This window comes from Bufo bufo, chromosome 4 (assembly GCF_905171765.1).
Source record: "Bufo bufo chromosome 4, aBufBuf1.1, whole genome shotgun sequence".
In the NCBI taxonomy this organism is placed as follows: Eukaryota; Metazoa; Chordata; class Amphibia; order Anura; family Bufonidae; genus Bufo; species Bufo bufo.
In genome coordinates this window covers 104,929,584-104,944,731 of record NC_053392.1, presented here as the reverse complement: position 1 = coordinate 104,944,731, position 15,148 = coordinate 104,929,584, and the positions used below count along the sequence as shown (strand labels likewise).

At 43.2% G+C, this 15,148-nt stretch overlaps 2 long non-coding RNA genes across 2 annotated transcripts in view; one reads left to right on the top strand and one right to left on the bottom strand.

Moving 5' to 3' along the window:
- LOC120997527 overlaps positions 1–15,148 on the bottom strand; it is a 1,081,373-nt gene that overhangs the window by 848,200 nt on the left and 218,025 nt on the right. The gene's annotated exons all lie outside the window — the stretch shown is intronic.
- LOC120997528 lies at positions 5,035–10,559 on the top strand. The gene is made up of 3 exons (XR_005778192.1): positions 5,035–5,045; positions 9,713–9,718; positions 10,458–10,559. It is a non-coding gene; the product is annotated as an uncharacterized LOC120997528 (long non-coding RNA).

Below are 15,148 nucleotides of genomic sequence, written 5' to 3'. Positions count from 1 at the left end.
GCCAATGATCGTGGCTGGCAGGTTGCTGATTTTTAAAAAATCGAATCACAAGCCATATAACAGATCATATTAGTAAATATGATCTGTTATATGGCTTGTCTGCTCCTCTGCTGGTCCTTTTCGTCGGTTGGATCCAGCAGAGGAGCAGGCTTCACAGTGAGTAGCACCAACACTACACTTTAGCCCCAGATCACCCCCCTGCACCCCAATTAACCCTTTGATCACCCCTTTGATCGCCCCTGTCAATCACTAGTGAAATGAAAAAAGTGATCAGTGTAAACTGTCACTTTTTTTTTCCACTGGTATTGGCTGTTAGGTTTTAGGATAGTTTAGGCCCCTTGGTTAGGTAGTTTAGGGTTCAGTTAGCGCCCAGCCCCCCGCACCGCAGTCACTGATTCGCTGATTAGCGTATCGCTAATCAGCATTTGTACTTTTATAGTATCTGTAAGTGATCAAAACTGATCACGGTCAGATCTATAATAGTATTAGTGTCACTTTAGTTCGCCCTCCACCCAAAACGCAGTGTTTGCCCGATCAGGCCTGATGGGTCGCCCACACGTGCGCTCACCCACGCCCGCCCCACCGCAGTGACAAAAAATTTTTTTTTTTTGATGACTGCACATTCACTTTACACGCGCTGCGGCGATAAAAAAAAATCAGTTTTGATATTTTTTATCAACCGCAGCGGCCTCCGGTACTTCGCTAGCCTCCCATTTGTAAGACAGGTTTGCTTTTTTTCTTGGGTAGTCTCAGGGAATACCCCTAAATTTAGTTGCCCAAATGTCAAACAGGGGGTATTCTTCTGAAGAGGCCTACAGGATTCTGACCCAGTCGGATAAGGAATGGGAACCCTCATCTGACGAATCTAGCGGGTCAGAATATGAACCTGTGGAAAGCAGTGGCTCCCTGACCCAAAGTTCGGACGAGGAGGCTGAGGTCCCTGATAGCACCAGGCGTACTCGGCCCCGTGTCGCTAGACCACAGGTTGCGCAGGATCCGCTTCAAGAGCAGCAGAGTGGGGCTGGCGCTGTCGGATTACGTGGTGAGGCATACACCAGCAGCGCAGCCCTTCCTGGACCTAGTACCAGCACTGCCGTACAACATGGTGAAGTAGCGAGCACCAGAAGGGCAGTTGAAGCTGGTACGGTGGCACGTGCAGTAGTTACCCCGTCGCAGCCACCGCAAAGACGGGCCCGTAGAGCCCCTAGAATCCCTGAGGTGCTGGCAAACCCTGATTGGCAGTCCCCAACTTCAGCCGCACCTGTAGTTCCCCCTTTCACCGCCCAGTCTGGAGTTCGGGTTGAGACAGCTCAGATCGGTTAGGCCCTGGGATTTTTTGAGCTGTTCTTGACTGCGGAGCTCTTAGACTTAGTTGTGGCAGAAACAAATCGGTATGCCACACAATTTATAACCGCCAACCCGGGAAGCTTTTATGCCCAGCCTTTCCTGTGGAAACCAGTCCAAGTTTCCGAAATTAAATTTTTTCTGGGCCTTCTCCTCAACATGGGTCTAACTAAAAAGCATGAATTGCGGTCATATTGGTCCACGAACCCAATTCATATGTGATGAATTGGGTTCGTGGACCAATATGACCGCAATTCATGCTTTTTCTCTGCTGCTCTCTGCTGCTATGTCCTGGACACGATTTGAGACCATCCTGCGTTTCTTGAACTTTAGCGACAACACCACCTCCCGTCCCAGAGGCCACCCAGCTTTTGACCGGCTCCACAAAATTCGGCCCCTCATAGACCATTTCAACCAGAAATTTGCAGATTTGTATACCCCAGAGCAAAACATCTGCATAGACGAGTCCCTTATACATTTTACCGGGCACCTTGGCTTCAAACAATACATCCCAAGCAAGCGCGCCCGGTATGGGGTCAAATTGTATAAGCTCTGTGAAAGGGCCACAGGCTATACCCACAAATTTCGTGTCTATGAGGGAAAAGATCAGACCCTGGAGCCGGTCGGTTGCCCTGACTACCTGGGGAGCAGTGGGAAGACAGTCTGGGACTTGGTGTCACCCTTATTCGGCAAGGGGTACCATCTTTATGTGGACAATTTCTACACAAGTGTGGCCCTCTTTAGGCATTTGTTTCTAGAACAGATTGGCGCCTGTGGCACCGCGCGAACTAGTCGCGCGGGCTTCCCCCAACGGCTCGTTACCACCCGTCTTGCAAGGGGGGAGAGGGCTGACTTGTGTAACGAAGAACTGCTTGCGGTGAAATGGAGAGACAAGCGTGACGTTTACATGCTCTCCTCCATTCACGCAGACACGACAATCCAAATTGAGCGAGCAACCCGTGTCATTGAAAAGCCCCTCTCAGTCCACGACTATAACCTTCACATGGGAGGGGTGGACTTCAATGACCAGATGTTGTCTCCGTATTTAGTGTCCCGCAGAACCAGACGCTGGTATAAGAAGGTGTCTGTATATTTGATTCAATTGGCTCTGTATAATAGTTTTGTTCTCTACAGTAAGGCTGCGAGAACACGATCCTCCCTCAAATTTCAGGAAGAGATCATCGAGAACCTCCTGTACCCAGGAGGTTCCGTGGCCCCATCCACCAGTGTAGTTAGCCGTCTACACGAGCGACATTTCCCCAATGTCGTTGCCGGTACCTCAACCCAACCGTCACCCCGAAAAAGATGTTGTGTCTGTAGCAGGAGTGGAATAAGGCGTGACACCCGCTATTTCTGTCCTGACTGTCCTGACCACCCTGCCCTATGCTTAGGGGAGTGTTTCCGGAAGTACCACACACAGGTACAACTAGCATAGGGATCACATCTCACCAGGACAGGCACACAGGGCAATTAGGGCCCATTCACTCACAGCTGCTGCCAACGTCTCCTTTCACCTGGGACAAAGTGCTTAACGCACTTCGCCACATCTTTGGGCTATTTGCGCTTTGCACATTGATCCATGGGGAAGGAGAGGTTTGTTCTATAAAGGTAAAAAACAAACAAAAAAAAAAAAACACCAGTAAGCAAAAAGTTCAGTTCAAAAAGTTAAAGTTTATATGTACTGTTCCAAAGTTAATAAAATTATTGCGTTGCGGCCTGGTTTTTTCTTTTTTTTCTTACCTTCCAGGTGGACCAACCGATCGACTAGCTGCAGCACTGATGTGCATTCTGACAGAAGCATTGCGCTGCTGTCAGATTACACGCAAGTCAGTGTATGCGGCGCTGCAAGACGAGATTTCTCCTCTGCAGTAAAAGATACGTTTGCCAAGGCATATGAGCTGAGGAGGAGGCGGTGTTCCTATGCTTTGGCAAACACTTTGTATATAAAAAAATAAATAAAAAATCCTGGCAATGATTTATTCATCCACATCGATTGATGTGAATGGAGAAATCTGGTTTGCCAGGGCATACGAGCTAAGTGGGTATGGATGTTGGGCGGAGCTCCTATGTCCTGGCAGACGCCTTTCCCCTCCTTTTTTTTTTTGGCAGAGATTTTTTCATCCACATTGATCGATGCGAATGAAGAAATCTGTGCCGTTCATTTTTTTCTTTCAGCCCAGAGGCTGAACGGAAAAAAATAATCTCATTACCTGTATGCTCAATATAAGGAGAATAGCAGAAACTCCTAATGCTGGCCATACATGTAATGATTGCGGAGACCCTCAAATGCCAGGGCAGTACAAACACCCCACAACTGACCCCATTTTGGAAAGAAGACACCCCAAGGTATTCGCTGAGGGGCATATTGAGTCCATGAAAGATTTAAATTTTTGTCCCAAGTTAGTGGAAAGTGAGACTTTGTGAGAAAAAACTAAAAAAAAATCAATTTCCGCTAACTTATGCCAAAATAAAAAATTTCTATGAACTCGCCAGGCCCCTCATTGAATACCTTGGGGTGTCTTCTTTCCAAAGTGGGGTCACATGTGGGGTATTTATATCGCCCTGGATTTTTAGGGGCCCTAAAGCGTGAGAAGAAGTCTGGGATCTAAATGTCTAAAAATGCCCTCCTAAAAGGAATTTGGGCACCTTTGCGCATCTAGGCTGCAAAAAAGTGTCACACATGTGGTATCGCCGTACTCAGGAGAAGTTGGGGAATGTGTTTTGGGGTGTCATTTTACATATACCCATGCTGGGTGAGATAAATATCTTGGTCAAATGCCAACTTTGTATAAAAAAATGGGAAAAGTTGTCTTTTGCCAAGATATTTCTCTCATCCAGCATAGGTATATGAAAAATGACACCCCAAAAAACATTGCCCAACTTCTCCTGAGTACGGAGATACCAGATGTGTGACACTTTTTTGCAGCCTAGGTGGGCAAAGGGGCCCACATTCCAAAGAGCACCTTTCGGATTTCACCGGCCATTTTTTACACATTTTGATTTCAAACTACTTACCACACATTTGGGCCCCTAGAATGCCAGGGCAGTATAACTACCCCACAAGTGACCCCATTTTGGAAAGAAGACACCCCAAGGTATTCGCTGATGGGCATAGTGAGTTCATGGAAGTTTTTATTTTTTGTCACAAGTTAGTGGAATATGAGACTTTGTAAGAAAAAAATAAAATAAAAAATCAGCATTTTCCGCTAACTTGTGACAAAAAATAAAAAATTCTAGGAACTCGGCATGCCCCTCACGGAATACCTTGGGGTGTCTTCTTTATTCTTATTATTATTCTTTCGTCATTTTACATATACCCATGCTGGGTGAGAGAAATATCTTGGCAAAAGACAACTTTTCCCATTTTTTTATACAAAGTTGGCATTTGACCAAGATATTTATCTCACCCAGCATGGGTATATGTAAAATGACACCCCAAAACACATTGCCCAACTTCTCCTGAGTACGGAGATACCACATGTGTGACACTTTTTTGCAGCCTAGGTGGGCAAAGGGGCCCACATTCCAAAGAGCACCTTTCGGATTTCACCGGCCATTTTTTACAGATTTTGATTTCAAACTACTTACCACACATTTGGGCCCCTAGAATGCCAGGGCAATATAACTACCCCACAAGTGACCCCATTTTGGAAAGAAGACACCCAAAGGTATTCACTGATGGGCATAGTGAGTTCATAGAAGTTTTTATTTTTTGTCACAAGTTAGTGGAATATGAGACTTGTAAGAAAGAAAAATAAAATCATCATTTTCCGCTAACTTGTGACAAAAAATAAAAAATTCTAGGAACTCGCCATGCCCCTCACAGAATACCTTGGGGTGTCTTCTTTCCAAAATGTGGTCACTTGTGGGGTAGTTATACTGCCCTGGCATTCTAGGGGCCCAAATGTGTGGTAAGTAGTTTGAAATCAAAATGTGTAAAAAATGACCGGTGAAATCCGAAAGGTGCTCTTTGGAATGTGGGCCCCTTTGCCCACCTAGGCTGCAAAAAAGTGTCACACATCTGGTATCTCCGTACTCAGGAGAAGTTGGGCAATGTGTTTTGGGGTGTCATTTAACATATACCCATGCTGGGTGAGAGAAATATCTTGGCAAAAGACAACTTTTCCCATTTTTTTTATACAAAGTTGGCATTTGACCAAGATATTTATCTCACCCAGCATGGGTATATGTAAAATGACACCCCAAAACACATTGCCCAACTTCTCCTGAGTACGGAGATACCAGATGTGTGACACTTTTTTGCAGCCTAGGTGGGCAAAGGGGCCCACATTCCAAAGAGCACCTTTCGGATTTCACCTGCCATTTTTTACAGATTTTGATTTCAAACTACTTACCACACATTTGGGCCCCTAGAATGCCAGGGCAATATAACTACCCCACAAGTGACCCCATTTAGGAAATAAGACACCCCAAGGTATTCGCTGATGGGCATAGTGAGTTCATAGAAGTTTTTATTTTTTGTCACAAGTTAGTGGAATATGAGACTTTGTAAGAAAAAAAATATAAAAAATCATCATTTTCCACTAACTTGTGACAAAAAATAAAAAGTTCTATGAACTCACTATGCCCATCAGCGAATACCTTAGGGTGTCTACTTTCCGAAATGGGGCAATTTGTGGGGTGTTTGTACTGTCTGACCATTGTAGAACCTCAGGAAACATGACAGGTGCTCAGAAAGTCAGAGCTGCTTCAAAAAGCGGAAATTCACATTTTTGTACCATAGTTTGTAAACGCTATAACTTTTACTCAAACCATTTTTTTTTTACCCAAACATTTTTTTTTTATCAAGGACATGTAGAACAATAAATTTTGAGAAAAATTTATATATGGATGTCGTTTTTTTTGCAAAATTTTACAACTGATAGTGAAAAATGACATTTTTTTGAAAAAAAATCGTTAAATTTCGATTAATAACAAAAAAAGTAAAAATGTCAGCAGTAATGAAATACCACCAAATGAAAGCTCTATTAGTGAGAAGAAAAGGAGGTAAAATTCATTTGGGTGGTAAGTTGCATGACCGAGCAATAAACGGTGAAAGTAGGGTAGGTCAGAAGTGTAAAAAGTGGCCTGGTCATTAAGGGTGTTTAAGCTAGGGGAGCTGAGGTGGTTAAAGGGGTTGTCTCTTTTTAGTAAATGGCATTTACCATGTAGAGAAAGTTAATACAAGCCACTTACTAATATATTGTTATTATCCATATTGCTTCCTTTGCTGGCTGGATTCATTTTTACATCACATTATACACTGCTCTTTCCATGTTTACGACCACCCTGCACTCCATCAGTGGTGGTCGTGCTTGCACAATATAGGTAAAAGCACTAGCCTATGTGCGTTCCCATGGTCCCGGCTACCAAACAGGCTGATGCTTTTTCCTATAGTGTGCAAGCACGACCACCGCTGATAGATTGCAGGTTGGTCGTAACCATGGAAACAAGCTGTGTATAATGTGATGGAAAAATGAATCCAGCCAGCAAAGGAGGCAATATGGACAATCACAATACATTAGTAAGTGCCTTGTATTAACTTCCTCTGCATGATAAATGCAACTTACTGAAGTGAGACAACCCCTTTGAGGCTGGATACTACTGTGCGCTGCCAAATCCCCTTCACTGTATTGGGATCCGGTGGTGATCCGTCTGCTTTCCAGCATATATGTCAGCTTTTGGTCGGGCAAAAAACTGCTGACTGTAGCATTTTTTGTCTGGTTGAAAGCCAGCATATACGCCGGATACAGTGACGCAGATGTGAACCCGGCCTAAACAGTGATGCTAGGGAGTGCCTCATACACTGCCCCATTTATAGAGTACCGCAAATACAATTCTCAGTAATTAATGGGACAATGATCTACAGTAACACATGAGTAGTACTGCAGATATGAAGTCCAGATCACTATTTTTTATTTTCCTACTGCCTTCCTGTTTCCCCCTGTCAGACGTTAGAGCTGCACTGAAATACATTGTCAGGACTGCTGTGCATGCGCACAGGAGTGCTCTACACTATGTTAGAACAGCACAGCAGTCCTGACTGTGTATTTCAGTGCAGCTTTAAGTGCTGATGGGGGAATCGGGGGCAGTAAGAAATAAAATTATGATCTGGGCTCCTCATCTGCAGTACTACTCATGTATTACTTTGGATAATTGTCCAGAATTGAGGTGACAGATTCCCTTTAAGTTTCCTCATAACCAGTTCCAGACAGAGCTCCCCCCTAGGATGCTGCCACCTGTTGCGGCTGTGCTGCATTTTGGATGCGACAAAAAAATGCATGCAGTTTTTTGCAAAAGCATAACCTGTAGTTATTATTGTGCATTTTCTTCCAGTAAGGGAAAACACATAAATTACCTTAAAAGGAATCTGTCAGCAGTTTTATGCTGCTAGGGTCTAATATCTCTAGCGGATGCCGATGAGTCCCCATATTCATGAGCTCACGGTCCTCCCCGCCCTCCTGCCTCTGAATTAAAAAAATTTCTTATATATATCGGCAGCAGGAGGGTGCGGAGAGCCAGGAGCTCATGAATATGGGGACTCATTGGCATGCACTCGAACCCTTTAGCACAAGATTGCTAAATGGCTTGGTCAATTAAACAAAATGACCTATCACTAGTTAATGTTACCCTAGAACACCATAAAACTGATGACAGATTCCCTTTAATGAAACTCTGTTTTGCAATTAATATGATTCAGTTTTCTTGTGTGTTTTCCTTTTGCTGGAAGAAAATGCACCATAAACACAGGTATGTTGGTGCAAAAACCGCATGCCTTTATTTTTTTTTGCAGCACCCAAAATACAGCATAGCTGCCATGTGTGGCAGCATCTTTACACAGTGCCAGCCAGTAGGGTTTATTTTTTAAAAAAATGCTTCACTTCCAGAAATAATCTGTGAGCAGCCTTAAATGATACTTCCTCTCCTGACAATGATCTCATTGCAATATAATGTGGATTTTTTCAAACCCTGATGTTTCCATTTAAAGGGGAAACATTAGAAAAAAGTGCATTAGGTGATAAATCTTGTTAATCTGTCAGCACTTTTGACCATGTTAAACTGCTGACAGCTCTTCACAGTGAAGCTCTGCCTCATGAGCACTTGCAGTACCTGTACTGCTTTCCCAGCCCTTTACTAGAGCTGTCAGCAGTTTAACATGATCAAAACGACTCACAGACTCTAACAAATTTGCTACTATTATCAGGGTAATCGTCTTAAAGGATATATCCACTTTTACAATCATTTTTTTATTGCTCCAAAGCATCTAACAATATATAAAAAAAATATAATATACCAGAGCATGACAAGGAAGTGTAGTTGGGCTGCGATCGGAAGTGTCTGGGCCCCATGTGTACAAATACAAATGGTGTGTGTTCATTTGACCCCTTCCTCCATTTTGGACCCCACCTTTTTGTGGACACCTGGGGAGATCAAATAATCTTTACCCAGAATATTTTGTTATCCCCTTTTCGACAGACACAGACAGTGATCCATGGGTTAAATAATGTTTGAGGCTCTGTGCGACACATTTAACATATTTAGTGGATTTCTGGATTGTTACATGCTCAGGTTGCAGCTCTGTCATTCTATACTTCACACCGCGGCTTTACTTTATTCCTGCAGAACAGGGAAACATATGTCGCACCCTAGACCTGTGGGTGCTAAAATTGTTTATATTATGTATTTTATTGTTTATTCCTGGCCGTTACTACCAGCAAGGAAGGTATGGCAAAGGTTGGCAGGAACAGGGTTAACCACCCTGTTCCTCCCCTCTTGGTAGGAGTGGGCTGGTCCTGCTTCCTGCCAGGTCCAGGAGAGGTTCTGTCTAGCTACAGAGAGGAGGAAGGAAGCTGCAGTGCTCCTGCTCCAGTTACCTATTCTTCAGATGGAACCTTTCAAATTTGTCCTCAAGCAAAGCCTTGAGGGTCCACACGGCATAGTGATCTGCTACTTCTGCATCTACAGACACTGCTGATCAGTGATTTACGCTCTGGTCAGTGATGTACACTTGGTGGTCACAGCTCGCACACAGAAAAACTGGGGCAGGGCTAAAAAAAACATGGATAGCTATTAGCTTGGTGTCCAACGAAAGCGGACAGGGAGAAAGGGAAGGGATAGGGATTAGGATTTAGGGAGCAGGGAGAAGAAATCTGGAACTGTACAATAGGAAATTCTTCTTTTTACAGGTGCATAGCACAGTAGAAGTGGTGGTGCACCACAAGTCCCAGCCAGCCAACTCAGCACTGAGGCGCACAGAACCTCTCTGCATGCAGACACCAACTAGTATAGCGGCGTGTAGAGAGGTTCTTCCTATTCTGTATGCTCCTAGCATACCAGCCAATTTCAGCGCTAACAGGGGGCGTCAAAGACTGGTGTCCTCTGTCTAACCGCGGGGGTGGTTGGTGTTGTCACCCCCATCAGTACAGTTATGAAGCTGCGACTGGCCGGTCTGCAATGAAGATCGGAACTGCAAGGGGGAGTCATTGACTAAGAAAGCTGTCTGTTGGCGTAGCCGACATCTTAGGTCTGTCATTGTGCGATTAGGCATAGTGACTGGTTTCAGTAGCACCATACATGTACCTCACATTGCTCAAACATTTAGCACTTCTCTGTAACCAGCGACCTCCCTATCAAACTGTTTGCATAGACATGTTGCTGTGATTTAACTTGCTAAAACAGTGGTTTTCTTTTGTTGATCCGAGTCTCCGTTCCTGAGTTTTGATCATTTTTCTCAATATGCATATTAGGCCTTTGGTGCAATGAGGGTGTCACCATTGCTCTTGTTGCACCCAAGCTCCACTCTTTTCTGTGGCAAGCCCCTCCCTGGCCGATTTGATTGACAGGGGCAGGCAATGACAAAGCATTGGCCACAGAAAGGTGGGGAGCTTTGATGCCAGAAGAGCAATGGTGATTCCCTCATTGAACCAAAAGACTTAGGGGGTCATTTACTAAGTGATATACGCCATAAAACTGTTGTATATCTGTTGCAGATTGCGGTGCAATGTGCGACTTTTACCCGCTCACACCAGGTCTAAAAAAAGGGGGCGGGCCAACATGCCCGTCTAATTTATAATTTTTTGTTTTAGGCATAGAATGTTCTAAATCTACTCCAGCAAGGAAGCTAGCATAGATTTAGACCAGCGGTGGATGCACTGAAGTTATGTTAGAGGCCGGTGCCTCTACATAACTTTGGTGGATCCACCGCCAGCGCAGGGGTTATTAAGACTGGCGTCTAAAACTCCGGTCTTAATTAGTGTTGAGCGCGATTATTCGAATAGCGAATCATAATCGTGAATATCGCAACATCGCTAATTTGCGAATATTTTGAATATAGTGCTATATATTTTCACTATATCGAATATTCGTCATTTTTTAACATCTGAAAACATGATTCCTCCCTGCTTCTTTCTTGTGGGTCAATGAGTCATTGGCTCACAAGCAACTTAAGCAGGAAGGAATCATGTTTTCATATGGAAAAAAAATGACGAATATTCTAAAAAACAAATATATAGCAATATAGGGAATATATTCCTTATTTAGAATATTCACATTTTTTTTTCCAATCTGTACAGTTGTTCGCATACTCCTCCCCGACAAGCGTCCCCGTCACCATGGGAACGCCTGTGGGTTAGAAATTACCATCGGATCTGAGTTTTCCCTGAGATCGTGAAAACTCAGATCCGATGGTATATTCTAACCCACAGGCGTTCCCATGGTGACGGGGACGCTTGTCGTGGAGGAGTATGCCAAAGTGGAATAACAGTACAGATTGAAAAAAAAAAAGACGAATATTCTAAATAACGAATATATTCGCTATATTGCTATAACTTAGTTTTTTTTTATATTAGTCATATTCTTAAAAACTAAGTTATAGCAATATAGCGAATATTTGTAAAATACACATATAGACTGTAATTTAGCTAATACAGTGCTATAGTATTTTTTTTTATAGTGTACATTTTTTCCAAATCTGAAGTTCAGAAGAGACTATAAAAAAAAAGATTATAGCACTATATTAGCTTCATTTTTGTCTATATGTGTATTTTACGAATGGCCAATCGCATCGCAGAGCTCACAGCCTGGGAGAAAAAAACCTCCCAGGCTGTGAGCTCTGCGCTGCGATTGGCCAGCGCTACAGCAGACTCCGCCTACTATAACCAAGTCCCCGAACATACCGGAGGACATAACGGGAGAATGGAGCGGCGCCCAGGCATAATAGTAAGTGCAGTGAGATCCCTGGGCGCCGCTCTATATGTCAGCATACTTAGTTCACAATGTCAGGGTCGGTGAAAGGTCCTCTTTAAGTTTCTAATCAAGTTACAGGAGGACAGCTTTTCTGATAAAGCTTCTGGGAAATGTTACCAATTGCTACTTAGAAGGCATCAGGTGTTAGATGTTGTGTTCCAAAAAATGTATGTAAGTTTAATATAATTAGATAAGTATTTTTGAAGAAATCACCTCTCAAACCACCCACCTTTCCATAATCCTCTTTTATCTTTATATTTGCTCATCTCTAATAGTGACCGTCCCCTGTTGAGCATGGCTAGTGTTACAGTATATTGTTTTTATGGATATCTAGTTCTCTTACTGTTAGAAAATCGATTTAACCTGAAATAGTATAAAAAACAAAGAGATTATATCATCACGCCGTACCGCACAGGATTTCGGCCGAGATCTTCAAGCAAGATGGCGGCGGCCGGCCCGTCGCGAGCAAATGGAGGCGGTAAGTTTGATTTAATATTAATATTTTTTTTATTGTTGATTTTACACTTAGATGCCGCAATAATGTATAAACACGGCATCTGAGGGGTACAATAATGGTGGCGGTGCTATCGCAGCTCCCTGTCATTGCATCGGCTACTTACAAAAAAATGTGCTTCGTTTTGCATGCATGTCAAATTTGGTTCATGAGAAATTGAAGTTAATCAAAGTTAAACTGTGTGTTCAGTATTGAATTATAATATGAGTGGGTTAGGTGGCATTAGGTTCCTGGGGGACTTATGGCAGCCCAAAGTGCCCATCATTGAATCTGCCATTGCTGCTTTTATTAACTGGCTGCTATCTATAGGATTTATAGATATAGGGGGGATTTATCATTTTCCCCCCACTTCACTTTTCTTGTGTAAAGAAGTTGCAAACCCTGTGTCTTTTTAAATGCCCTTGCAACAAAATTTTGTTGCAAGTGGTATTTCTATGCCAACCTAGCTACTTTCCAAAAAGGGGGCTTGGTGAGGGCTTATCTTCATTTATGCCACTTTTCTGGCATAAATTAAGACAGAAATCTACGGAAGCTCCGAGCCCACCTGAGGATGCGACTAATATATGACAAGGCCTGTGCCTTCCTCATAAATGAGGTGCATCCCCCGGCAGCACGGGAAGTCAAACTGTTGTTTATGCCACTGCACATTATGGGGAGGGGGGGCATGTATCAAAACTATTGTAAAGGAAGACTGGCTTAGTAGCCCATAGCAACCAATCAGATTGATCCTTTCATTTTCCAAAGGTGCTCTGAACAATGAAAGGTGGAATCGGATTGGTTGCTATGGGAAACTAAGCCAATTTTTCTTTACACCAGTTTTGATAAAGCTCTTCCTGTGTCCTGACGGCAGATGGTATAAAGACCCAGAATTGTGCCACCTGGTCCTGAAGAAGAGCCCTGGAGCGAGGAGGGTGGGTATATGCACAGTTCTTTCTGGCTGCTAAATATATTATTTTATGTTCTCTCTGTAGTGAAACATAACATAACTCATTGTGCCGGTGTGATCCACACCTAAGTAATATATTCAGTTCATGTATAAACCCTTACTGTCTGCAACGTCTATTAAAGGGCATGTCCCACCATAAACAATTACATCCTATCCTGTGGATAAGGGGTACGTGTTTGTGGTTGGACAGTCACTTTCAGTAAATTAATCTGGTCAGGAGTCTGAATATTTTTTCTTGTCTGGTCTGGGATCTACATTATTTTAGGGCAGTTGATCTGAAGCTGGGGATTGCCACAAAGTGAGGGGCTAAATGATATCTCAACAGCAAACAATGCAGTGTCCAGGAAGGTTGTCACGGTGGTCTAGGCTGGATGAAGAACAAAAAGAAAGAGAACAACTCCAGTCAGAAACAATGTCACCTGTGAGTCACTGGATTTACACAGGGTCGGTAACCTCTCCTACATGACTGTTATGGTAAATACTTCCACAAAAACTGTGCATGTAGCCTTGGCCTAAATGACAACTGGTTGGATAAGGGATATGTGTTTGTGGTTGGACAGCCCCTTTCAGTAAATGAATCTGGTCAGGAGTCTGAATATTTTTTCTTGTCTGGTCTGGGGTCTACATTATTTTAGGGCAGTTGATCTGAATAATTTGGGGGTCTGGACTTGGGACTGAATTTATTTATTTTGTTACTGAAGCTGGGGATCGCCACAAAGTGAGGGGCCAAAGATATCTCAACATCAAAGACTGCAGTGGTCAGGAAGGTTGTCACGGTGGTCTAGGCTGGATGAAGAACAAAAGGATGTAATTTTCCGCAGTTTTATGAAGGCCAGTTTTCAATCTGTTTATGCCAGTAAATCAGGGGCACACTGTTTAACCAGAATTAAACCTGGTAGCACAGATTGGAGGTGTAGACTACCTGTATAGAAACATCATGGCAGGGCAGCAGTGAAAAAGGGGACAAGTTTGGGTAAAGAACTCATATTTAATATACTCTGTGTATTAGTTGTCTACAAGTGACTCTAAGCTGCTTATCTTGGTTAGGCAGCACAATATTCATATCACTCTGTTGTTAAAGAGGATTTAGAGCAGTAGCTAAAGTTTGGTAATTTTTAGTTTTTAAGCTAAAGAAATATTATTTCCTTTACTTCTGCGGTTGGAATTTTTGCAAAAGTGACACCATGCATTCTAGCAACACTGGATGTTCCTTTGGCAATAATCCTGCCGCAGCAAAGACGTAGGGTAGTTGCCAAACTTTGGCTATTGCTGTAACATCTTATTAGCTAAGATGTGACAATTCAAAAAAAATATTAAAACCTTTTTAAATGTCCACAGGCCACAACCCCTATGTTCAGTCTTATCATGCATTCTTGAGTTACATCAAACCCTCTCTCTCCCTTTTTTGCTAAAATACAAACAGTAGAATGGGGTGTGACTCACACTATACAAGGTTTCACTTTAGTCTGTGTCCATGGGGACACATCGTTTTGCATAGTAGATCTATAAGCCTCAACCCGGGAGGAGCATTGCAGAGGATGAGAGTGGTAGTGCCTCTGGCTTTAACAGTTATTTACATAAATCACAGTGGCAGTCCTCACTCTGATGCTTCCTAGGGCCGGGCAGTGACAGGAGGGCACACCCTTTTATCCCTCAGGGTGCACTCTGATGTTGGGGCTCCCACCTGACGGCAGTTGGGGTGTCCTTGGTGTTACGCATTTGGTAAGAGTGCAAGGCAGGAGATATCGATTCTGAGGCCGGCAAATGGTGTTGGAGTCAGTAACTAGGCCAGTTGTAGAAAATAGACAAGTCTTTCTTTAGTAAAGTGCAGAATGGGAGTTGTAGTACATCCAACCGTATCAAAACACAGCTCCAAACAATTAACAGTGCATATCTTCTCCAATAGCAATGTATGGACAGCGGCAATGATGGGGTTTGTAGTACACATTCTCTATATCTTTCCAAAGACTCTTTCTGCAGAATCTATGGCTGGCAATAAGGTTCTTGCACAACTTGTCTATAATTCCCAGCTGAGGGTTACAGGATTTCTGTATAGCTGGTTAGGACAATGTTGAAGGGGGTATTAGCAATGTCGCACT